The sequence below is a fragment of the Ovis aries genome, chromosome X (assembly GCF_016772045.2).
Source record: "Ovis aries strain OAR_USU_Benz2616 breed Rambouillet chromosome X, ARS-UI_Ramb_v3.0, whole genome shotgun sequence".
Lineage (NCBI taxonomy): Eukaryota > Metazoa > Chordata > Mammalia > Artiodactyla > Bovidae > Ovis > Ovis aries.
In genome coordinates this window covers 108,772,061-108,798,236 of record NC_056080.1, presented here as the reverse complement: position 1 = coordinate 108,798,236, position 26,176 = coordinate 108,772,061, and the positions used below count along the sequence as shown (strand labels likewise).

Genomic DNA, 26,176 nt, shown 5'->3' with positions numbered 1-26,176 from the left:
AATGGAAGGACAAGAAGCCACCTGTCTGTAGTGATCACTTCTCTTATGGAATTTTAATTGCTGTGCTAATTCAGTCTTGACACTAGACAGGCAACTAAATCATAAGTACAAGATATTGATAAATGACAAATAAGGGAAGTCTTTAGTAGGTCTCCAGTAAGTCTGTTTTATCTTAATGTGTTGAGAAATTTGAAAATTAGAAGGAAATAAGAGCCTATTTATGAAATTTGATAAATTAAATCTGCTGTGCCACAGATGTTATTTTAGATGTTGTAGAGGGTTATATAAAGGAGGAAGAGTAAATTCAGCCTTTGGTTAATCTTTGCTTTCATCAAACAGAAGACAACATACATGTAATCAAAAAGACAAGGCAATATAAGTACAGGTCATATCGGAAGAAAAGAACTGGGCTGTAAGGCAGGCAATGTGGCTTTCAGGATATTCACCACCTGAGTATGTGACCCTGAGAAGGTTTCTGCTACTCTCTAGACCTTAGTTTCCCCATCTGCAATATGAGGGAGTTACATTAAGTTGACTATGATCCCATAGAAATTATGTGGTTATTTGACTTATATAGCTATGTACTTAATGGAAACTACCTACTGATCATGAAAGAATAGAGAACATTGAAGGAAAGCAAGTGTGAGAAGTTCATATTCCCAGTAATAAGAGTTAATGGAGAAATATTATCTAAGATATTTCGAGTGATTGCTTTCAGTGACCTTCAAGAACCCTTCTAATGCAAGGACTTTATGATTATTATTGGGCAAAAAGTGAGATTTCTCTTGTTCTCTCTGAAACCCCTGGAAGATATAAATTGGATGCCATTTTTGCATCTGAATCTCTACTCATCAGACAAAGAGAACCCAAATGGAAAGGATAAAAATTGAAGATCTGTGTCGGTTCAACACTGAACATGGAGGGCAGGAGTGGTTCTCTGACTTTAGATAAGATAATAAACTGTAATTTATGTAATCAGAGTAAGATAAGACATAAAAATAATGTATGACTAACTGAAAAGTATAAGTAAAAGCCAAGCAGAAAGAGAAATGAGTTATCTGATACAGGGAAAAATTGAAATGAAAATGATGGGCTGCATGTCAGAAAGTGAAATCAGGACAGAAACACTAGGACAAAAATACATTGACCGACATATGAAAAAGGAATCGGACTGGCATATTTTAAATTCATATGGCCCAGAATCATTCACATTAATTCAAAGACTTGAAGCTTGAGAATTTCATGGTGCTTGTGCATGAGAGGGAGTTGAGGTTAGTAGTAATTAAAGAGGGGGGAGAAGTTTCTTACACTTATATAGGCCAGAAACATTTTCTCCTACTCTCAGGTATTAATGTTCTCTTGCCTGTTTCCTGAAAAAGACTTAGTATTGGAAAAGTTTTAGGTATAACACTCTGTAATGAAAGAATTAGAGCTTAAGACTCTAGGTGTCAAACCATTGAGAGCCTACGATCTAGTGTCAGTTTTGAATTCAGGTCTGCACTCTGCCAGTGACATCAATGACATGTCAAGCCTTTAGCCAAGTCACTAAACCTATCTATACAAGTTTTCTCATATAGTCAATAGGGATGGCTACGTCATGGAGTTGAATATCATAAGAATCAGTAGAGGGTATATCACTTTGAAATTTTTATGGAGCTATAAAAATTTACCAATTTATAGTACCTTATTATTTGCTGTTCTTCTTTAAATTTTTTAAATATAAATTTATTTATTTTAATTGGAGATTAATTACTTTACAATAATGTATTGGTTTTGCCATACATCAACATGAATCCACCACAGGTATACAGGTGTTCCCCATCCTGAACCCCCCACCCTCCTCCCTCTCCATACCATCCCTCTGGGTCATCCCAGTGCACCAGCCCCAAGCATCCAGTATCATGCATCGAACCTAGACTGGGAATTCATTTCATATATGATATTATACATGTTTCAATGCCATTCCCCCAAATCATCCCACCCTCTCCCTCTCCCACAGAGTCCAACAGACTGTTCTATACATCTGTGTCTCTTTTGCTGTCTCACATACAGGGTTATCGTTACCATCTTTCTAAATTCCATATATATGCATTAGTATACTGTATTGGTGTTTTCCTTTCTGGCTTACTTCACTCTGTATAATCGGCTCCAGTTTCATCCACCTCATTAGAACTGATTCAAATGTATTCTTTTTAATGGCTGAGTAATATTCCATTGTGTATATGTACCACTGCTTTCTTATCCATTCATCTGCTGATGGACATCTAGGTTGCTTCCATGTCCTAACTATTATAAACAGTGCTGCGATGAACATTGGGGTACACATGTCTCTTTCAATTCTGGTTTCCTCGGTGTGTATGCCCAGCAGTGGGATTGCTGGGTCATAGGCAGTTCTATTTGCAATTTTTAAGGAATCTCCACACTGTTCTCCATAGTGGCTGTACTAGTTTGCATTCCCACCAACAGTGTCAGAGGATTCCCTTTTCTCCACACCCTCTCCAGAATGTATAGTTTGTAGACTTTTGGATCACAGCCATTTTGACTGGTGTGAAATGGTACCTCATTGTGGTTTTGATTTTCATTTCTCTGATAATGAGTGATGTGGAGCATCTTGTCATGTGTTTGTTAGCCATCTGTATGTCTTCTTTGGAGAAATGTCTGTTTAGTTCTTTGGCCCATTTTTTGATTGGGTCGTTTATGTTTCTGGAATTGAACTGCAGGAGTTGCTTGTATATTTTGAGATTAGTTGTTTGTCAGTTGCTTCATTTGCTATTATTTTCTCCCATTCTGAAGGCTGTCTTTTCACCTTGCTTATAGTTTTCTTTGTTGTGCAGAAGCTTTTACGTTTAATTAGGTCCCATTTGTTTATTTTTGCTCTTATTTCCAGTATTCTGGGAGGTGGGTCATAGAGGATCCTTCTGTGATGTATGTCGGAGAGTTTTTTGCCTATGTTCTCCTCTAGGAGTTTTATAGTTTCTGGTCTTACGTTTAGATCTTTAATCCATTTGGAGTTTACTTTTGTGTATGGTGTTAGAAAGTGTTCTAGTTTCATTCTTTTACAAGTGGTTGACCAGTTTTCCCAGCACCACTTGTTAAAGAGATTGTCTTTAATCCACTGTATATTCTTGCCTCTTCTCCTTTGTCAAAGATAAGGTGTCCATAGGTGTGTGGATTTATCTTTGGGCTTTCTGTTTTGTTCCATTGATCTATATTTCTGTCTTTGTGCCAGTACCATACTGTCTTGATGACTGTGGCTTTGTAGTAGAGCCTGAAGTCAGGCAGGTTGATTCCTCCAGTCCATTCTTCTTTCTCAAGATTGCTTTGGCTATTTGAGGTTGTTTGTATTTCCATACAAATTGTGAAATTATTTGTTCTAGCTTTGTGAAAATTACCGTTGGTAGCTTGATAGGGATTGCATTGAATCTATAGATTGCTTTGGGTAGTATACTCATTTTCACTATATTGATTCTTCCAATCCATGAACATGGTATATTTCTCCATCTATTAGTGTCCTCTTTGATTTCTTTCACCAGTGTTTTATAGTTTTCTATATATAGGTCTTTAGTTTCTTTAGGTAGATATATTCCTAAGTATTTTATTCTTTTCATTGCAGTGGTGAATGGAATTGTTTCCTTAATTTCTCTTTCTATTTTCACATTATTTGTGTATAGGAATGCAAGGGATTTCTGTGTGTTGATTTTATATCCTGCAACTTTACTATGTTCATTGATTAGCTCAATAATTTTATGGTGGAGTCTTTAGGGTTTTCTATGTAGAGGATCATGTCATCGGCAAACAGTGAGAGTTTTACTTCTTCTTTTCCAATTTGGATTCCTTTTATCTCTTTTTCTGCTCTGATTGCTGTGGCCAAAACTTCCAGAACTATGTTGAATAGTAGTGGTCAAAGTGGGCACCCTTGTCTTTTTCCTGACTTTAGGGAAAATGCTTTCAGTTTTTCACCATTTAGGATAATGTTTGCTGTGGGTTTGTCACTTTTAAGTGACTTGATTCATAAGATAATATTTTTAAATTTCAGATTGTTTGGACCACCTGGAAATTTTGAAATTCAGATAAATTTCTCAAATTATATCATTCAAGTCCTTCTTTATATTGCTGTTAAGAATAACCCATAGGCCTGATTAAGACCAGGAGACATGGAAATTTGTGGTTGGATTATTTAAAACTTTTTGGATTATTTTAGATTTTTATCTTCCCAGAATCATGTTATCATTATCCTATTTTGTCCAACATTGGCCTGAGGTGTATAGCCTTGCAATAACCTTCCTGTGAGATTACTATTTGCTCTTTGGAAAATTGTTTAGTTCTTCTTTAATGTCTCAAGTATTGTTACACAACCTTACAACATTCTGCTGTGGACTGACCTGAGGATGTGGAACATTGAGTTTTTTGTTTTGTTTTAATTAAGTAAGGATAGCCTCTGGAGGAGTCCTGAGATGACTGAGGGTTACTTTCTCCAAAACCTCATTATCAGGTTAAAGTAAAAGCAAATCTCAAACCAGATCCTGCCATGTGCACATATATTATTTAGATATTTATTAGCAATTCAGCATATAAAACAATTTGTTCAACATGTGCCCTAAACTCAAGGAAATCCCAGTTCAGTTTCCTTTCAGGTACTTAAGAGATTCAGAGAAACAGCTTCCCTGTGAGAAATCTAAAAGATATTATGGGCTTAAAAATAAGTAATAAGTGTTAATCACTCAGTCATGTCTGACCCTTTGCAAGCCCATGAACCATAGCCCACCAGGTTCCTCTGTCCATGGAATTCTCCAGGCAAGAATACTAAAGTGGGTTGCCATTCCCTTCTCCAGAAGATCTTCCTGACCCAGGGATTGAACCTGGGACTCTTGCATTGCAGGTGGATTATTTACCTTCTGAGTGGAGTCCATTATGGGCTTAATCCTATCTTATAAAAGGTTCCCCTTGTGGTGAGAAGACCATGTAATCATGGTATGAAGTTCAGAGATAGTGTATCTTTGGCTGTTGGTTGCTTGAGAAATGATGATGATGAACACAATAAAAAAGAAAATAGTAAACAGCATCAACCATATTATCATAGCACAGTTACATTACCAAAAGGTAAATTTCACAAGGGAAGGAACGTTATTTACCACTCTGTCTCCACTACCTAGAATTTTTCTTGAAACATTCAGTTCAATTTAGTTCAGTCACTCAATCGTGTCCCAATCTTTGCGACCCTATGGACTGCAGCATTCGAACCCTCCCTGTCCATAACCAACACCCAGAGTTTACTCAAACTCGTCTCCATTGAGTTTGTGATGCCATCCAACTATCTCATCCTCTGTCATTCCCTTCTACTCCCAACAACAATCTTTCCTAGCATCAGGGTCTTTTCTAAAGAGTCAGCTCATCACATCAGGTGGCCAAAGTATTGGAGTTTCAATTTCAGCATAAGTCCTTCTGATGAATATTCAGGACTGATTTCCTTTAGGATGGACTGGTTGGATCTCCTTGCAGTCCAAGGGAGTCTCAAGAGTCTTCTCTAACACCAAAGTTCAAAAGCATCAATTCTTCAGTGCTCAGCTTTCTTTATAGTCCAGCTCTCACATCCATACATGACTACTGGAAAACCATAGACTTGACTAGACAGACCTTTGTTGGCAAAGTAATGTCTCTGATTTTTAATATGCTGCCTAAGTTGGTCATAACTTTTCTTCCAAGTAACAAGCATCTTTGAATTTCATGGCTACAATCACCATCTGCAGTGATTTGGGAGCCTCAAAAAATAAACTATGCCACTGTTTCCACTGTTTCCCATCTATTTGCCATGAAGTGATGGGCCCAGATGCCATGATCTTAGTTTTCTGAATGTTGAGCTTTAAGCCAACTTTTTCACTCTCCACTTTCACTGTCATCAAGAGGCTCTTTAGTTCTTCTTCACTTTCTGCCATAAGGGTGGTGTCATCTGCATATATGAAGTTATTGATATTTTTTCCGGCAATCTTGATTCCAGCCTGTGCTTCGTCTAGTCCAGAATTTCTCATGATGTACTCTGCAAATAAATTAAATAAGCAGGGTGAAAATATACATCTTTGACATACTCCTTTTCCAATTTAGAACCAGTCTGTTGTTCCATGTCCCAGAGAAGGCAATGGCACCCCACTCCAGTACCCTTGCCTGGAAAATCCCATGGATGGAGGAGCCTGGTAGGCTGTAGTCCATGAGGTCGCTAAGAGTCAGACACGACTGAATGACTTCACTTTGACTTTTCACTTTCATGCATTGGAGAAGGAAATGGCAACCCACTCCAGGGTTCTTGCCTGGAGAATCCCAGGGCAAGAGGAGCCTGGTAGGAGGCATCTATGGGGTCGCACAGAGTCAGACACGACTGAAGCTACTTAGCGGCGGCAGTAGCAGTTGTTCCATGTCCAGTTCTAACTGTTGCTTCCTGACCTGAATACAGGTTTCTCAAGAGGCAGGTCAGATAGTCTAGTATTCTCATGACTTTCAGAATTTTCCAGTTTATTGTGATCCACACAGTCAAAGGCTTTGGCATAGCCAGTAAAGCAGAAGCAGATGTTTTTCTGGAATTCTCCTGCTTTTTTGATAATCCAGCGGATGTTGGCAATTTGATCTCTGGTTCTTCTGCCTTTTCTAAAACCAGCTTCAACATCTTGAATTTCACAGTTCATGTATAGTTGAAGCCTGCCTTGGAGAATTTTGAGCATTACTTTACTAAGGTGTGAGATGAGTGCAATTGTGTGGTAGTTTGAACATTCTTTGGCATTGCCTTTCTTAGGGATTGGAATAAAAACTGACCTTTCCAGTCCTGTGGCCACTGCTGAGTTTTCCAAATTTGCTGGCATATTGAGTGCAGCAGTTTCACAGCATCATCTTTCAGGATTTGAAATAGCTCAACTGGAATTCCATCACCTCCACTAGCTTTGTTTGTGGTGATGCTTCCTAAGGCCCACTTCACTTCACATTCCAGGATATTTGGCTCTAGGTGAGTGCCCACACCTTCGTGGTTATCTGGGTCATGAAGATCTTTTTTCTACAGTTCTGTGTATTCTTGTGACCTCTTCTTAATATCTTCTGCTTCTGTTCAGTCCATACCATTTCTGTCCTTTATTGAGCCCATCTTTGCATGAAATGTTCCCTTAGTATCTCTAATTTTCTTTAAGAGATCTCTAGTCTTTCCCATTCTGTTGTTTTCCTCTATTTCTTTGCATTAATCGCTGAGAAAGGCTTTCTTATCTCTCCTTGCTATTCTTTGGAACTCTGCATTCAAATGGGTGTATCTTTCCTTTTCTCCTTTGCTTTTCCCTTCTCTTCTTTTCACAGCTATTTGTAAGGCCTCCTCAGACAGCCATTTTACTTCCTTGCATTTCTTTTTCTTGGGGAGAGTCTTGATCCCTGCCTCCTCTACAATGTCAGGAACATAGTTCCATAGTTCTTCAGGCACTCTGTCTATCAGATCTAATCCTTTGAATCTATTTGTCACTGCTGATACTGCTAAGTTGCATCAGTCGTGTCCGACTCTGTGCAACCCCATAGACAGCAGTCCACCAGGCTCCGCCATCCCTGGGATTCTCCAGGCAAGAACACTGGAGTGGGTTGCCATTTGCTTCTCCAATGCATGAAAGTGAAAAGTGAAAGTGAAGTCACTCAGTCATGTCCGACTCTTCGCGACCCCATGGACTGCAGCCCACCAGGCTTCTCCGTCCATGGGATTTTCCAGGCAAGAGTACTGGAGTGGGGATGCCATCATTTCCAATGTATAATTGTAAGTGATTTGATTTAGATCATACCTAAATGGTCTAGTGGTTTTCCCTACTTTCTTCCATTTAAGTCTGAATTTGGCAATAAGGAATTCATGATCTGAGCCACAGTCAGCTCCCAGTCTTGTTTTTGCTGACTGTATAGAGCTTCTCCATCTTTGGCTGCAAAGAATATAATCAATCTGATTTCAGTATTGACCATCTGGTGATGTCCATGTGTAGAGTCTTCTCTTGTTTTGTTTGAAGAGGGTGTTTGCTATGACCAGTGCATTCTCTTGTCAAAACTCTATTAGCCTTTGCCCTGCTTCATTCTGTACTCCAAGGCCAGATTTGCCTGTTACTCCAGGTGTTTCTTGACTTCCTACTTTTGCATTCCTGTCCCCTGTAATGAAAAGGACATCTTTTTTGGGTGTTAGTTCTAAAAGGTCTTATAGGTCTTCATAGAACCATTCAACTTCAGCTTCTTCAGCGTTACTGGTCGGAACATAGACTTGGATAACCATAATATTGAATGGTTTGCCTTGAAAATGAACAGAGATCATTCTGTTGATTTTGAGATTGCATCCAAGTACTGCATTTCAGACTCTTTTGTTGACCATGATGGCTACTCTGTGTCTTTTGAGGGATTCCTGCCCACAGTAGTAAATATAATGGTCATCTGAGTTAAATTCACCCATTCCAGTCCATTTTAGGTTGCTGATTCCTAAAATGTCAACATTCACTCTTGCCGTCTCCTGTTAGACCACTTCCAATTTGCCTTGATTCATGGACCTAACATTCCAGGTTCCTATGCGATATTTCTCTTTGAAGCATTGGACCTTGCTTCTATCACCAGTCATATCCACAATTGGGTGTTGTTTTTGCTTTGACAAAACAACATAGAAAGCGTTTAGAAAATTTTTGAACAGCAACAATTAACTATTTTAGTAACTGGTGGGCAAGCCATTGTTCTAGGCATTATCCCATTTACTCACCATATAAACCTATGTGACAGACAAGTTAAATAAAGTTTTTATTCTATTTGAATGTTCAGGTAATGAAGTCTATTAATTGAATGAAATTTATGTTTAACAGAGCATCACACTTCATTTTTTTTTTAAATTTTAACCCTTTTAATTGCAAATTTTTTAAAAATCAGCAATTTTCCTGCCTCAGTAAATAGAATCCAGAGGACATTCTTGAATTTTTGATTAGCTGATTGAGGCTTTTCTCAGAGTCCCAGGAGAATCTTTAAGCATCAATTGTTTCACACAGAATAAAAAATGGAGAAGGTGTAATACATTAGATTAAATGCATAAATAATCTCATAACATTCTCTAGAAGTTGCTTTTTCTTTTTTTCCCTTCTTGTGGGTGTGGACAGGGTTATGTTATTAAAGTTTTAATATAATCATGTTTTCTTCTGCCAGTTCTCTCATTTACTCATACATATTTCATGGAGAGCCAGTAGTGCACAGTGAAGAAAGCACAGGTTTTGGAGTATGAAACATTACACTAGAATCTAAGTTCTATCATTTAACAGTTGTGTAATGTAGGCCATTTTCTTAACATTTCAGAGTCTCAGTTTCCCCTTATATGAAATGAGTAGCATTCCATTTAATCTCAGGTTTGTTGTGAAGATTGAATTAATAGTATATGAAAATCTTTCACATCATTGCTGTTGCTGTGAGAATCTCATGCACTCTGAAAGGCAATTTAAAATATATAATTCGCTTTAGAAACACATGAAGTATGACTCATAGGCAAGAGATTATTCTTTGAATGTTGGCAAATCTTTGATAGGATGTATACAAAAAATTAATTAGAAAAATACTTTGTTCCTTTTTTAACAAATGACAATGATAAAATACTAATCCAAAATAACTAAGGTAGTTTTTAAAGTTTTACAGCAAATGGTCTATTTGATAAATTCTGTATAAAAATGAATTAATTCTGAAACTATTATTTATTTATGATTATGAATGCAGTGGCTAGGGTACATTCCATTGCTCTGTGTAAGGTGATAAGCAAATTCAGACTTAAGGTGGCAAAGAGCATAAAATACTTGAGGGAAACCAAAGTGTTTTCAAATACTTTATAAGCACTCATTTACATAGAAATAACTGATATGCAAATTGTAAATCATTCTTCTATATTTGCAAAAACAAGTGCTTAGAAATATTTCTTTAGTTGGACTACTGTATATATTTTAAACATGTTGCATGTACACATATACAAATGTACACACACATGCACACATATGTACATACCTGTGTATATTAAGTGTTTGTGTTTTAATGAGCTATAATTCTTATGAATCTTTTTGCAAATCTTTTTGCAAAGCCAAAAGAAAGGTTATTTTGTTGCATTTCATCAACAGCTATTTTATCATCTCCTTTCTAGGATGCTGATGTAACTACCATTTTATACCAAGTGATTGATTTTGTCTTTATGACAGTTGTGTGATTTTTTAATCTTTGTAATCATCTCTTGATATATTCACAGACAGAGTAATTTCCAAGATATTTAGAAAGAAGCAAACATGTTCTGTTTATTTTCAAATTTCATACCCAATGCATTGTCATTAGCACAAGATTTTAAAATACTTTTTACTTTTTTTCAAATGCATTAAACCCCTAAGTAAAACTAATTTCCTTTCAAATTGCTTAAAATTTGAAACCAATACGATTTTGTTGCATAGGAGGATCCTTCTCTCAGCTATTTTATGTGCTTTTGTTTCAAACAAGTGCTTCTTTTCTATCTAATGTTCAAATAACTATTTGCCAAATCTTTTTCAGTTTTTTTCATTGAATGATTCTGTTTCATTGAACAATTCTCAACGTCTTAAATCAATTTTATTTCCTTGAGTATGGTGTTTAGATAAAATTTGGTTTAGTCACCTAAACTACTTATTTTTTAATTAACAGAAGTTTTTATTATTGAAAATTATCTCTAAAGTATAAAATGCTATGTACATACTGATGGCACTTTAAAGAAAATAATGGAATCTATTTAGCTTCTGCCCATAATTTTCTTGGCAGCTATTTCAGAGGACAATAGTGATTTAAAATTTAATATTGTCTGGTATTTTGCAAAGTCCCAATTAGAACATTATAATTTATTCTATAATGAAATTGGTGTTGGAATAAAAATTCCTGGATTTAACAGAGTAAATCAATTGTATCTTGGTTTTAGGAAAGTTTCCTTAATGTGTTGTTTCATGCCATGACAATGGAAAATTGTCTTTATAAACAGTGTAAAGCACTGTAACTGAAATTTTTTTGTTTTACACATTTATTTGCAGTTGTGCTACAGCGTATGATTTGGTGGAGCATAAGTAGAGAGTAAACCTTTTATTTTATGCACATGGGCTCTTTGAATTGTATAAATAAGCATTTCTAAAACCCTGAGTTGACTCTGACAGACCTGGGATATTGATATAGTAGCCTGCCAGCCGTTTACAGTCATGCATAGCCTCTTGAACTCAATAGGAAATAATGAGGAAACAGTCATAAATACATTCAATTGATTATGCATTACTACTGATGCTTGTATTGCCTTTCATACTGGCCAGGCCTAGAGTTTTAATAGTTTCTTGCACTTGCTGATGGAAACATTAGATATGTACCATCAAGACAGAAATAACTTCTTTGTTTGATTTAGTGAAAATATTAAATCCTGTTAAAACTTGGTTTCCACAGTACTACCAGGCTTCCCTGGTGGCTCAGATGGTAAAGAGTCTGCCTGCAATGAGGGAGACCCAGGTTCAATCCCTGGATCGGGAAGATCCCCTGGAGAAGGAGATGGCAACCTACTCCAGTATTATTGCCTGGGAAATCCCATGGACAAAGGAGCCTGGCAGGCTGTATAGTCCATGTGGTCGCATAGCATCAGATACAACTGAGCGACTAATAGTTTCTTCTTTCTTCTACCATAATACTGGTTGCAGAGTCAGACACAACTGAAGTAACTGAGCACTCATGCACACACCACAGTACTAACATTGGACATTACATTGTGTCAGCTCATTCATATCCATAGGATTCAGTTAAATAAAACTGTTCATGAACTGGAATCATTCCTGGCCACCAATACCAGTTATATCCTGCCTACCCTCCATCCTTTATCACACCTCTTTCTGTTCACCCTACTATATTAGTCAAGGTCTAATTAAGAAGACAGAAACAGAAATGAAAACAGAGAGAGAACATTCGAACTTGGTTACACAAACCATGGAGGAATTGAGGAACTGAATGTGGGATATTTAGGACACCACAATAAGTGGTGGTGGAAACCACCACTGCCTCTTGGGTGAAGGGATAAGGGAAGAGTCAGCTAACATGGAAACCTAGGAATGGGGAGCAGGGATAAGGAGCAGAAGAAGACATGAATACAGAGTCTGAGGGCAAAGAGACTCAAAAAAAGCACAATTGTTGTGGGCTTTTGGAAGGAAAATGGGGAGAGAACAAACAGATGAAAGTGAGCTTGAAGCTCTGGAGAAGTGAATAAGCCATGTTAATAATAATAATAACAATAATCATGGTGTGATGGTGATGATAATAGTAGCTAATATTGTGGAGCACTATTTTAGGCATTGTTCCAAGCACTTTAGATACTAGGTCTTTTTAATCCAACAATGTCCTGCTGAGTTAGGCATTATTACTATTTCTATTTTACAGATGAAGCAGGGGTACAGAAAGGCTGCTTAACTTGCCCAAAGTCTTACAGCCAAGATTCAAACCTAGGTAGTCTGATTCCACATATGGAATACTTAACCTCTACCCTATACTACCTCCCAAAGGAAAACTGTGCTGTTTCCCTCTTGGCCATTCCATTCCCTAGCCATCTGCACAAATGACCATGTCTTAAGCTAATTTGATGGAACTATTATAACTCTGGTAAGAAATAAACTCCTTTGCCCCTGGGATTTTCTAGAAAAGAATACTGGAGTGGGTTAAGAAATTAAAAAAAAAAAAAGCTTTGGCAAGTATTGCAGCTTTTATTACGACATTTTCTTTTTGGCCAAAGTAATCTTGAGAAAAAAGAACAAAGCTGAACGTACCAAACTGACTGATTAGGGACTATACTACAAAGCTATAGTAATCAAAACACTGTGGTGTGTCACAAAAAGAGACACAGAATGGTGGAACAGAATAGAGAGCCCCAAAATAAATCCAAGCACTTAGGATCAGTTGATCCATAATAGAGGAAGCAAGAATATACAATGGGGAAAAGACGGTCTCTTCAATACGTGATGCTGGGAAAACTGGACAGCCCAATGTTAAAGAAAGAGATTAGAACATTTTCTCATACCATACACAAAAACAAATTAAAAATGGATTAAAGACCTAAATGTAAGACTGGAAAACATAAAACCCTCTTGAGGAAAACATAGATAGGCGATCTTTAACATAAATCAGGAATATTATTTGAATCTGTCTCCTCGGGCAAAGGAAACAAAAGCAAAAATAAACAAAGGGGGCATAATTAAACTTAAAAGCTTTTGCACAACAAATGAAACCATTAACAAAATGAAAAGACAGTCTACTGAATGGGATAGAATATATGCAATAATATCACTGACAAGAGATTAATATACGAAATAACAGCCCATACAACTGAATATTAAAAAACAAACACCCAGAGTAAAAAAAAAAAAAAAAAAACACCGAAGATCTGAATAGACATTTTTCCAAAGAATACATAGAGATGACCAACAGGCAAATGAAAAGATGGTCAAACAGCACTAATCATCAGGGAAATGCAAATCAAAACCACAAATAAATATCACCTCACACATATCAGAATGACTATCATTAAAAAAAAAAAACACACACACAAAATTTTGGCAAGACTATGGAGAAGGGAACTCTTGAACACCATTGGTGGGAATGTAGATTGGTGCAGCCACTGTGGAAAACAGTATGGAGGTTTCTCAAAAAAACTAATAGAACTACCATCAGTTCAGTTCAGTTCAGTCGCTCAGTCGTGTCCGACTCTTTGCGACCCCATGAATCACAGCACGCCAGGCCTCCCTGTCCATCACCAACTCCTGGAGTTCACTCAGCCTCACATCCATTGAGTCAGTGATGCCATCCAGCCATCTCATCCTCTGTTGTCCCCTTCTCCTCCTGCACCCAATCCCTCCCAGCATCAGAGTCTTATCCAATGAGTCAACTCTTCACATGAGGTGGCCAAAGTACTGGAGTTTGAGCTTTAGCATCATATGATCCAGAAATTCTTCTTCTGGGTCTATAGCCAAAGAAAATAGAAACACTAATTTGAAAACATACATATATATCAATGTTCATGCTAGTATTTTTTTAGAAGAGTCCAAGATATGGAGCAACCTGAAGTGTTCATCAATAGATGAATGGATAAAGAAGATGTGGGCTATATACATACATACATACATACATATATATATATATATATATATATATATATATATATGGAATTTTTCTCAGCAATAAAAGAACAAAATAATACCATTTACATTAAAATGAGTGGAACTAGAGGTTATTATTCTTAGTGAAATAAATCAGAGAAAGACATATAGCACTTATATGTAGAATCTAAAAGATAAAACTAATGAACAAATATAACAAAACAGAAACAGACTCACAGATATAGAGAACAAACTAGTGGTTAGCAGTGGGGAGAAGGAAGAGTAGAGGGACATGATAGATTGTAGAAACTACCATGTATAAAATAAATAAGCTACAAGGATATATTGTACAGTTCAGGGAATATAGTAAATATTTTATACTAGTTTTAAACAAAATCACTGCAGATGGTGACTGCAGCCATGAAATTAAAAGACGCTTACTCCTTGGAAGAAAAGTTATGACCAACCTAGATAGTATATTCAAAAGCAGAGACATTACTTTGCTGACTAAGGTCCATCTAGTCAAGGCTATGGTTTTTCCAGTAGTCATGTATGGATTTGAGAGTTGGACTGTGAAGAAGGCTGAGCACCGAAGAATTGATGCTTTTGAAGTGTGGTGTTGGAGAAGACTCTTGAGAGTCCCTTGGACTGCAAGGAGATCCAAGCAGTCCATTCTGAAGGAGATCAGCCCTGGGATTTCTTTGGAGGCAATGATGCTAAAGCTGAAACTCCAGTACTTTGGCCACCTCATGCGAAGAGTTGACTCATTGGAATAGACTCTGATGCTGGGAGGGATTGAGGGCAGGAGAAGAAGGGGACGACCAAGGATGAGATGGCTGGATGGCATCACTGACTTGATGGACGTGAGTCTGAGTGAACTCCGGGAGTTGGTGATGGACAGGGAGGCCTGGCGTGCTGTGATTCATGGGGTCACAAAGAGTCGGACATGACTGAGCGACTGAACTGAACTGAACTGATGCAGATACATTCTCTCTTTTGACCCAAATAGGACACTTACTGTTCTGCACCTTGTGTTTTGCCATTTAAATCTATCTTAAAGATCCTTATTTTAAACAGGTGACTAGTTCCAATTGCACAAATGTACTATAATGTGTTTACCAACACTGCTTTCAGTTAATTTAATTCATTTGCTATTATAAAAACATACTGTGTTTTTATGCATGTCATTTTATATATAAAAAGTACTAGAAGTAGAATTTCTGTTCTGAAATATCTGTGCATTTTTAATTTTGATAAATATTGACAATATTTGTCAAATATTGTTAAATTGTCATCAGTAGAAATTAGATGAGTTTGGATGTATCACCAATGTATGAGAGTGCCTCAAGCACTTGCAAACATAGGGTGTTATCAAACTTATTGAATTCTGCCAATCTGATAGACTCAAAATGCAATAATACTGTATTTTTGTTTTGCATTTTACTTATGATTTATGAGAGGGGGAATTTTTCATATGTTCCAAGGTCAATGATATTTTATTATTTATAAACCATATTATTTATCACCTTAGATTGTACATCCTTTATTATAGATTTTTAGGGTACTCTTTGTATAATTAAGGAAAAAGTGAAAGTGAAGTTGCTCAGTTGTGTCCGACTCTGCAGCCCATGGACTGTAGCCTACCAGGCTCCTCAGTCCATGGGATTCTCCAGGCAAGAGTACTGGAGTGGGTTGCCATTTCCTTCTTGAGGGTATCTTCCCGACCCAGGTATCAAACCCAGGTCTTCTGCATTGTACGCAGACACTTTTATGGTCTGAGCCACCAGGGAAGTCAGGAAACCAGTCATTAGTCATTTATTTGAAGTTTGATTTGCAAATACTCTTTCTATTTTCTTTTCTTTTGTGTTTTTATTTTAAATTTTTTAATACAAATGTATTTATTGTAATTGGAGGTTAATTACTTTACAATACTGTATTGGTTTTGCCATACATCAACATGAATCCACCACGGGTGTACACGTGTTCCCCATCCTGAACCCTCCTCCCACCTCCCTCCCCATACCATCCCTCTGGGCCATCCCAGTGCACCAGCCCCAAGCATCCTGTATCCTGCATCAAACCTGGACTGGTGTTTCATTTCATATATGATATTATACATGTTTCAATGCCATTCTCCCAAGTCATCCCACCCTTGCCCTCTCCCACAGAGTCCAAAAGACTGTTCCTATACATCTGTGTCTCTTTTGCTGTCTCGCATAGAGGGTTATCATTACCATCTTTCTAAATTCCATATATATGCATTAGTATACTGTATTGGTGTTTTCCTTTCTGGCTTACTTCACTCTGTATAATAGGCTCCAGTTTCATCCACCTCATTAGAACTGATTCAAATGTATTCTTTTTAATGGCTGAGTAATACTCCATTGTGTACATGTACCACAGCTTTCTTATCCATTCTTCTGCTGATGGGCGTCTAGGTTGCTTCCATGTCTTTTGTGTTTTTAATGGGGTCCATGTGTATGTGTGTCTGTGCATAATAGGTTTTTTTTAATGTTCTATGTGGTTTAAATACCCATACTGGGAAAAACAGGCTATGCTTACTAATCAAGAAATCTTACTATAATCTTACTAATCAAGAAAGTTTCAAAATTGGCTGGCTCATTTTCAGTGTAGTTGGGAAGGTTCTAGTGTTATGTTTTAGTTTAATCAAAACTACTTTTATCCTTTATTTCAAAATTTCTATTCTGGATTTTTAATTCTAAAAATGCTTTTATGTAAGCATTCATTGTATGCTTGGAAAAGTGTGTCATATAAAGTGTGTAAAAATATTTTTTCTTGTTAATGTAGTATATTCACATAGAAGAAAAAAACAGAATAAAAAGAAACAAGAAAACCTTTCAGCATAATTTTTTTGTTCTGATGCTTCTGATTTGTAGAAACAAATTGGAAGCCTTTATCCAAGATAGTTTATACAAAGTTATCAGATTTTTTGATTCTGATGCTATCATTAATCTTAATGATCAAGTCATGACATTTGTTAGGTAGCTGTATGTATCTAAGCATTTGTGTTCAGTTCCATCCAACTCTTTTCGACCGTATGGACTGTAGCCTGCCAGGCTCCTCTGTCCATGAGATTCTCCAGGCAAGAATACAGAAGTGGGTTGCCATTCCCTTTTCCAGAGGATCATCCAACCCAGGGATCAAACCTAGGTCTCCTGCATTGCAGGCAGATTCTTTACCACTGAGATACCTGGAAAGCTATATGTATCTATAGGAATGTAAAATAAGACCTTACTATTTAGCACTGATTGAGATCACCTGTGTCTTTCCATTCTGGCCAAACATGAATATTTTAAAAAGTCATTGATGTTACATAAAATGCTTTCTTATTATTAATATACCAGATCTATTTGATAACTGATAACAAATGATTTAAATGTTTGTTAATTGTTAGCACAAATAATTTCATTGTGTTCCAAAGCATTTTCTTAGTGTCAAGTTAAATCTCTGTCTACTTTATGTCCATGATGTCACACATATCTCCTGTGAATATTCCTTTATTCACTCTGTATGATAAGCTACATGATTTTATTGAGCAGTTATTATATAGGCACTGTTCTAAGGGCTGGAGATGCAGCTCCATTGAGGAGCATATATTCTGGCTTATTTAATGAAATTGCCTTTTTTTTAAATCATCATTACACTCAAGTTCCACTCTGTATATAATACTGTCTGTATTCCTCTCTTACCTCTTATTATCCTATCAGCTTCTGAAAAACAAGTATGCTCCATTTTACCATGTAACTCATTTGATTTGAATTTGTACCTTATTACATCCAAATTCTTCTTTGAGACTTTCAAGATTAGAAATATCAAATACTACTTCCCTTTGTATCTATTGAGATGATTTTCCTATGACTCCTCAACATATTTGCTCTTGCAGTAATATCTTCAGCACAGCACACTTCAAAATCATTCTTCCTCATGTTGTTCAATCAACTCATGTTGTTGTTCTCACCTCATCTGTTTTCTCCATCCTTCAAGGCTAGCATGTAGCTGAGTGAGAAATGCATATAATGACATATCTGGATTCTTGTCCCAGATCTTAGCAGCTCTGAATAACTGTGTGACCTTGAGCAGGTTAATGAGATAAAGCATTTAGAATATTTCCTGGCACACAGAAGACACTATTTTTTTTCTCTCCAGTCTCACTCCACATAGTTTTCCTCGAAGACTTTACTGAATACACACTTGTCTGAACTAAGCTCTCTTTCCTCCTATTCCCTATGTCACACAAACCAAGACTATTTTATGATGATGTTATTTGTAATTTTTTCTCCCTAAGTAGATTATAAACGTCTTTTTTAAAAGTATTTTTCTGATGTGGGCCATTTTTAAAGTCTTCATTGAATTTGCTACAATGTTGCTTCTGTTTTGTGTTTTGACTTTCTGGCTGCAAGGCATATGGGATCTTAGCTCCCCAGCCAGGGATTGAACATGTACCCCCTGCATTGAAAGGCCAAGTTCTAACCATTAGATTGCCAGAGGTGTTCCTAAATTATAAACATCTCAAAGTGAAACTTTTCTCCTTGTGCATCCACTACCCCCTTCCCCAAAGCACGTGAGGTTATGAGGCAGTCAGTATTTTGGTGGTTATTTTGTCTATATGTGAAAATAGGCTAGAAGTGTCAAACTTTTTCTACTGGTAAGATACAACCCTAGGAACATATATAATTTGAGGACCTTGTACATCTCTTTTCATCCTGTTGTCCCTGATAATGTCTATTGGTCTACAGATGACTGGATACACAAATTTATCAAGAACCATTTCATGACTCACAAAAATCTTTGTTATTCAAAATAATTTTTCAATACCTCTTAACTGGTGTTAGGATTATAGAGGGAAATGGAACAAAAACTGTAATGATTTAAAATATTGTAGGATAGAGGGACCAGTGAATTAGCATATTTAATTATAGATTTTGAATGACTTCAAAGGAAGCTCAGTTTTTTTCAAGGGATTAAGCCAGGAACTGGGCCCTTATTACAGGAGGCCACTTGGGCCTCCATTTAGCCAGTTTCTGGCACATTCGTTGACAGGAATAATTTAATGACTGTGAATAATCACCAAGTGTAGGAAATAAGGTCCTCTTTGAATCATAAAGCTTTTAAACATGAAAAATATTATGCATTTGTTTGAGAACGGTGAAATGTGTGAACTAATTTTGTATTGTCCTACCAATTATGAATGTGTTATTTCTGGCAAGCAGGTCTCTTTAAAATTGCATATGCTCAGTTCCTTGCCAGGGAGGTGAGAGAAAAACACTGTCAGCGTCTTTATACCCAGCTGGGGCCAGGTGTTGTTCATTAACATGTAAATAGTGCAATTACTGCCAATTAATATTTTTTAAAACATTAAAGTTGATCAGAACAGTTATAGCACCGATAAAATTTTTTAAAATGCATGCATCTTAGTGCATAGGTTCATGGAAGGCATATAATATATAATTTGTACTTTTATTTACACAGAGCATCAAGTTGCTATTCCTTTGCAGAATTTCATGTATGTGATTAGAATGGAAAGTAAAAAGTACATTGGCTGGTTACTGACCATAGCCAAATAGTGCGATTTTATTCTAGTTTACAATTGATTGTCAGGTTACAGTGGCTTATCCTTCAAAATGTTTATTCAGTTCCTACCATGTATAAGGAATTGCATTAAGTGCTAGGCATTCAGTGATAAACAAGACATAAATGGTCTGTGCTCCATGGACTTTATAGTCTAGTTGGTCTCCACAAATAAACACAGAGTAAACATACAAATAAACAAACAAATCAATGCCACTATTAGCACTCATTTGAAACAAGAGGGTGCCATTTGAAAACATTATGGATTGGGGTAGACACAATTTGGATAGAGTTAGGAAACTATATGTGAATAAGTAACATTTTAGCTGAAATTCAAAATGTGAGCTGGTGATATCATAGTGAAAAGAATGAAGAAGAGTATGTTAGCAACAGAGAACAGTGCTTAGGAAGACCTTGAAGCAGGAAAGAGTTTGATGTTGTCAAAGAACTGACAAAAGGGATGAATATCCACTTCAAGATAGTGGTTGCCTCTGGGGAACAAGGGAGCAGGATAGAATTTAGCTTCAAGAGTAACTGTAATGTTTTAATTCTTTAATAAGAGATGTGAAGCAAATATGATAAAAAGGTAACATTTGTTAATTTCCCATGGTGGATTTATAGATGTTTGTTATATTACTGTCAGTACTTTTCTATATTATTGAAATACCTGATCACCAAAGAGAAAAAAGCTAATGAGAAGAGATGAAGTTGAAAATTTCTTTCACTAGCATACACTGGGTTTAATTTGGTATAAAGTAGAGTCAAAACTTTTCATGTATTTTTGCCTCAATCTAGTCTTTAGAAAAATACTCTTTATGTGCTTGAGGTAGTCTTAGCTGCTACTGATACTTAAGCAAACTCTATTACTTGTAGATAAGTTGTGATGTCAATAGATATAACATGGCAACAAGCACATCTTTCTGCTGCACCCCACCCTTAGGTCCAATCATTTGTTTTTTGTTTTTGTTTTATTTTTTGTCTGCACTGGGCCTTTGTTGCTGTGTGGTGACTTTTTCTAATCACAGCAAGTGGTGGCTACACTTCATTGCAGTGCTTGGGCTTCCCATTACTGTGGCTTCTCATGTTATGGGCTCTAGTCTGACGGGCTTCAGTATTGTGGCAAATGGGGGCTTAGTTGCCTGGCCACATGTGGGATCTACCCAGACCCAGTAAAGAATCCATGTCCCCTGCACTGACAGGCAGATTCTTAACCACTGGACCACCAGGGGAGTCCTCAATAATTTATTTTTATAGATATAAGACCACTTGGAGCTAACACAGAAGGACTTAAACAGTGGGACTTTTTGCAGGTAACTAAATCCCTTTAATGAGAACAACCATTAATAAATAAGCCCATCCTACATCAATTAGTATTATCATCTAGCTAACTGTTATAGTGCTAAGACTTTAATTATATTCCCAGGGAAAAATAAGTCATGCCACCCTCTCTGAAAACTAAAATCAAGTAAATAAGGTACCCTTGAAAGTAAGTTCTTAAATTGTGGTATTTTAAGCCCTGTGGTAATCAAGGCTTATCAAGGTAATTTTATACCTGGATTGATAAATCTCTAGGAATACCTAGTGAATGAAAAAAAAAGTTGGAGAGAAAAACATTCTTATAAATTGTTTTGGGAAGCCCCCCCAAAACTATATGAGATGGAAAACCAGCCAGAAAATAGTCATCTGGAGATTGCTCTTATTAATCTATTCGTGTGACTGAGGACAGGGAGCCAGACATTCCAGTTTAGTCACATTAGGACTAAATTTCAGTTCAACAAGTTTTTGAGTCATTACCATATGCAAGGAACTTTATAGGCTGAAACTGAGTAAAAAAACTGAGTAAGATACAGCTTGAATACACAAGGAGTTTATGGTCTACCTGTGGAGGTGAAATACAAACTCTACCTTATTTAGGAACAGAAGTAAGAATGGGAGTGGGGGACATGCTAAGGTGGCCAGAGAATGGGAAATAACTCCATTTCTTTCAATTCCTAGATAAAATGGTTCCAGTTGGACTGATGCCCCTTATTCTTACCACATTTTCATGGAAGACAAGCTAGTAGAAATCTAGAAATATTCATTGTAGTTTAAATGGCTGTTTTAAATACCAAAGTAAAATTAATGATGTAAGATTATCTTTCACAACCCAGGGAAACTGTATTTTTCTTCATAAAAAGTCCATTTATAACAATGAATGTCAAGGTCCCATAAGCATTAATATAAATCTTACAGTTGTGGTTTAAATAACTGAGATTGTATTTGGTACTCCAGAATATAGAGCTTTATGCATTATATTTCATAAAGTTTCAAGCAGAAATTTTATTCTGCTTGACAAAGTGTATCTTCTGTATTTAGTATAACAGTGAGCTCTTCCCAACAGAGTACAACATTCTTGACTAATGTTTGATGCTGGTCCCAAGACAGTGGTACTCAAGGTACTTGTCTTAGAAAGAAGAAAACAGAAAGATTAGCTTATGCTTTAAGGTTGGGAAGACCTGATTTTATAAATTGACTTGGATGGAAAAGTGCATAAAGTATAATGCCAAAGTCATTGAGGTCTGTTGTCTGTTCCAAAATAGTGATCCCTGGTGGAAAGGCAGTGTAGTGCCTATTGCTATGTGCTGCAGAATGAAAATCTGTTATATCACCGTTCATAAGCAGGACCTGCTGAACTGAATAAGCACAGATGTACTTCAAATTAATATTTAATCTGATACCAGAAGCACTTAAAGGAGTTAGGGATATGAGTTCCTCATAAGAAATGACTTCTTTCTCACAGAGAGCAATTATGGTACCAGAGATAACACAAATAAGATTCTCCTTAGGCTTAAAGAGTAAATCTAGAGGTGATAGTGTGTCATTGTCTCTAGTTTGAATTTTCTACAAATTTCTTTAAAGAAGAAAAAGAATTATTTTTTAATGTCATGGCATGGATCTAAAGCTAATAAAGGGACTTTGATTAAGAGACTATCTCAGTCCTTGAGAGTAGATGAGAGTGACTTTTCATTGACATCATTAGAATATTATTAGAATAAAATTGAACCAAGTAACCCTTATTAATCTTTAAAAGGAAAGTGCCATAATCAGGTTACAATTCTAATTTATTTTTGTTGCTTTTTGAGGCCAACTTTAGAAAATAAATCCCCCAAATAACTTTGAGTCCAGAACCATCTCATGCCTTTCATTTTAAACTCAATTTTCTTCCATGATTTTAGCATCTTATTACCTATTAACTACTCAGAAACTACCATGTTATGTTAAAGTGACATTTCATATTTTTGATTGTAAAAGGAACAACTGAACCTACTATTTCAAATAGGAGGTTTAAAACAAAAGACATTTTGCAAATAGTATAGGTATTAACTGGAACACATTGTATGACACTGTAGGCAATATTACACTTTACTGACTGTCCTGTTTGCTTTTATTTTTGCCGAGCTTTATGGTTTTATTAACACAAACAAAATGTGCCACAAGCTGTCTATTCCTTTTCTTCCCTGCACAACCTGGCATTGGTATTGATAATTCTGATGCCCAAGTGGGCTGCTCTATCCACAAGGGTTTTGCAGTTCTTGGAGAGGACTTTGTGAGCAATCTCAGCACAGAAAGATTTGTTGCACATCAGCAGCACTTCAAGCTCCTCGACGTTGTGAACCAGAAAATTCCAGAAGCCACTGGGCAGCATGTGCTTTGTTTCCTTGCTGCTCCTGTAACTGATGTTGGGCATCCAGATTTGACCTTTGAGTCTGCTGTGCACCCTGCCTCTGGTTTCCACCAGTTCCACTTAATTTTGACATGTCATTCTGACTGGTGCTGGATGGACGCCTTGGTCCTCTTTTTGACAATCTTGGGCTTCACAGGGGATCTGAGGGCAGCCATGATGCCAAGTAGGAGATGGCCCCCACCTCCATAGGCAGTGCTGTCGGGTTTAAAGTATTAGCTCCTTCTGAAGGACAGTTAGCTTATATATGATCAAAATGACAAGTGCGTGTTGTATTGAGGTAACTACTTTTAGATGATGGGTCGGTCTTATACATGGTGTCAATGAGAAGCTATGTATATCTTTCTGTGTTAGAGGGGATAAAAAAAAAACAAAAAGATGTTCCTTCCCAACCATTCATTAAATGATTATTGAAATGTATTATTTATTTATGTATTTGCTGAGCACCAACGATAGCCAGACCCTAGATGTACAACATTGAGTAATGCTGCTTATGGGGCTTGTATTCTAGTGGGAAAAAGAGGAACACATCCAAAAAACAAGGGAAATTTTTAAAATTAAAGATATAAGTATTATGAAAGAAATAAACAAGATGTGATGAGGCAATGGTATGGTAGGGAGAAGCTTTCAAGCATAGACATAGGACTTGTGGTGGGAAGAGCTGGCTCCATCTAGGGGCTGCGTTAGAAGACCAGTGTGCCAAAAAACGTACTGAATTAGGTGGAGAACAGCTCAACAGGAAACGGAAAGCTAAACACAGGTCAAGTCACAAGGGTTTGGAAGCTATGATGATGAATTTAAACATCTTTCTAACTGCAGTAGAAAGCCTTTGAAGAAATTTAAGCAAGGGAAGGGAATATCCAGGGCTGTTTATTGTAAAAGAAATAGATTGAAAGGGATAAGATCAGAAGTGGAGGACTAGGAAGGAGATTATTGCAGTTATTCAGGTAAGAGATGATAATAGCTTGCAATGGGAAACAAAGAGAAGTAGATAGGTTCAAGATATATTTCTGAAGGAAGTCACTAGAATTTGGTGATGAAGTGGGTGTCGGAGGTATGGGAAAAAGTGAAATCTCTAATAACTCCATTTTCTTGTTTGAGCAACCGAGTACCTTGTGGTGTCACCTAGATAAGAAAGGAAAAGAGTGTGGTGAGATTAAGAGACTCAATAGTTATATTTTAGGGGGACTTCCCTGGCAGTCCAGTGATTAAGACTACAAGCTACCACTGCAGGGGGCACGGGCTCAATCCATGGTTGGGGAACTAAGATTCTGCATGCTGCACAGTGTGGCCAAAAAACAAAATAAAACCAACCAGACTTATATTTTAGAGATGTTAAATGCATATTTATGAGATACCAATATTATGTCTTGAGTTTTAGCTGGATACCCAAACTTAGGCTCCAGGAGCTCTTGAGTTATCCTTCAACTAACTGAGAGAAGTCAGCAAACAGCCACATTTAGAGTCATTATGTCTTGATGATCATCTCTGAATACCCACCCCTTTGGATTCAGGCATTGAAGGCTCTTATCAAAATATCAGCACCACCTCCATGGTAGTTCATCATTCCAATTGCAGTCTCGTGGCACTGACTTGCGAGAATGCACCACAGGATGAATGTGTTTTGTTGGGATACATGAGAGTTTTTTAAAAAGGGATTCAATTATAGTTTTATTTAAGAATGTATATTTGGGTGGGATTCTGTAGCCAGAGGGGGAAGGGCCACTTGGGAGGAAAAGATGAAGCTGTAAAGAAAAGGGGGTTTTAAATAAAGAGGGAAGAAGAAAGTGTTCTAAATGAAACTTTGAGTCATTTCACAACTTTGCATAGAACCAACCTAGACAGCACATCAAAAAGCAATGACATTACTTTGCCAACAAAGGTCCGTCTAGTCAAAGCTATGGTTTTTCCAATAGTCAGGAATGGATGTGAGAATTGGACCATAAAGAAGGGTGAGTGCCAAAGAATGGATGCTTTAGAATTGAACTGTGGTGCTGGAGAAGACTCTTGAGAGTCCCTTGGACAGCAAGGAGATCAAACCAGTCAATCCTAAAGGAAATCAACCCTGAATATTCATTGGAAGGACTGATGAAGCTAAAGCTCCAATATTTTGGCTACCTGACAAGAATAGTTGACTCATTGGAAAAGACCCTGATGTTGGGGAAAATTGAGGGTAGGAGGAGAAGGGGATAACAGAGGATGAGATGGTTGGATGGCATCACTGACTCAATGAGTTTGAGCAACCTCTGGGAGATAGTAAAGGACAGGGAAGCCTGACATGGTGCAGTCTTAATGACTGAATAACAATAATACCTCGCTTCTAAATGTTTATATGTAAATTATTCCAAATTCCTCTTTATTAATAAGATTGCAAAATTTAGTGAGCACTTACCCTTTGTCAGTCAGTTCTAAGTACATGAACTAACTCATTTAATTCTATCCAGAAATCTATGGGTTATTTGTTAATTGACCACTTTTACAGATGAGCAAACTGGCCCAGAGAGGTTTCAGTTCAGTTCAGTCGCTCAGTCGTGCCCGACTCTTTGCAACCCCATGAATCGCAGCACGCCAGGCCTCCCTGTCCATCACCAACTCCCGGAGTTCACTCAGACTCACGTCCATCAAGTCAGTGATGCCATCCAGCCATCTCATCCTCGGTCGTCCCCTTCTCCTCCTGCCTCCAATCCCTCCCAGCATCAGAGTCTTTTCCAATGAGTCAACTCTTCGCATGAGGTGG

The 26,176-nt window shown here is 37.1% G+C and overlaps 1 protein-coding gene and 1 pseudogene across 1 annotated transcript in view; one reads left to right on the top strand and one right to left on the bottom strand.

Annotated features, from left to right (window-relative positions):
- Nucleotides 1-26,176, top strand: part of TENM1 (teneurin transmembrane protein 1) — a 900,209-nt gene that overhangs the window by 419,488 nt on the left and 454,545 nt on the right. The gene's annotated exons all lie outside the window — the stretch shown is intronic.
- Nucleotides 23,200-23,597, bottom strand: LOC105605597 (large ribosomal subunit protein eL32-like; annotated as a pseudogene).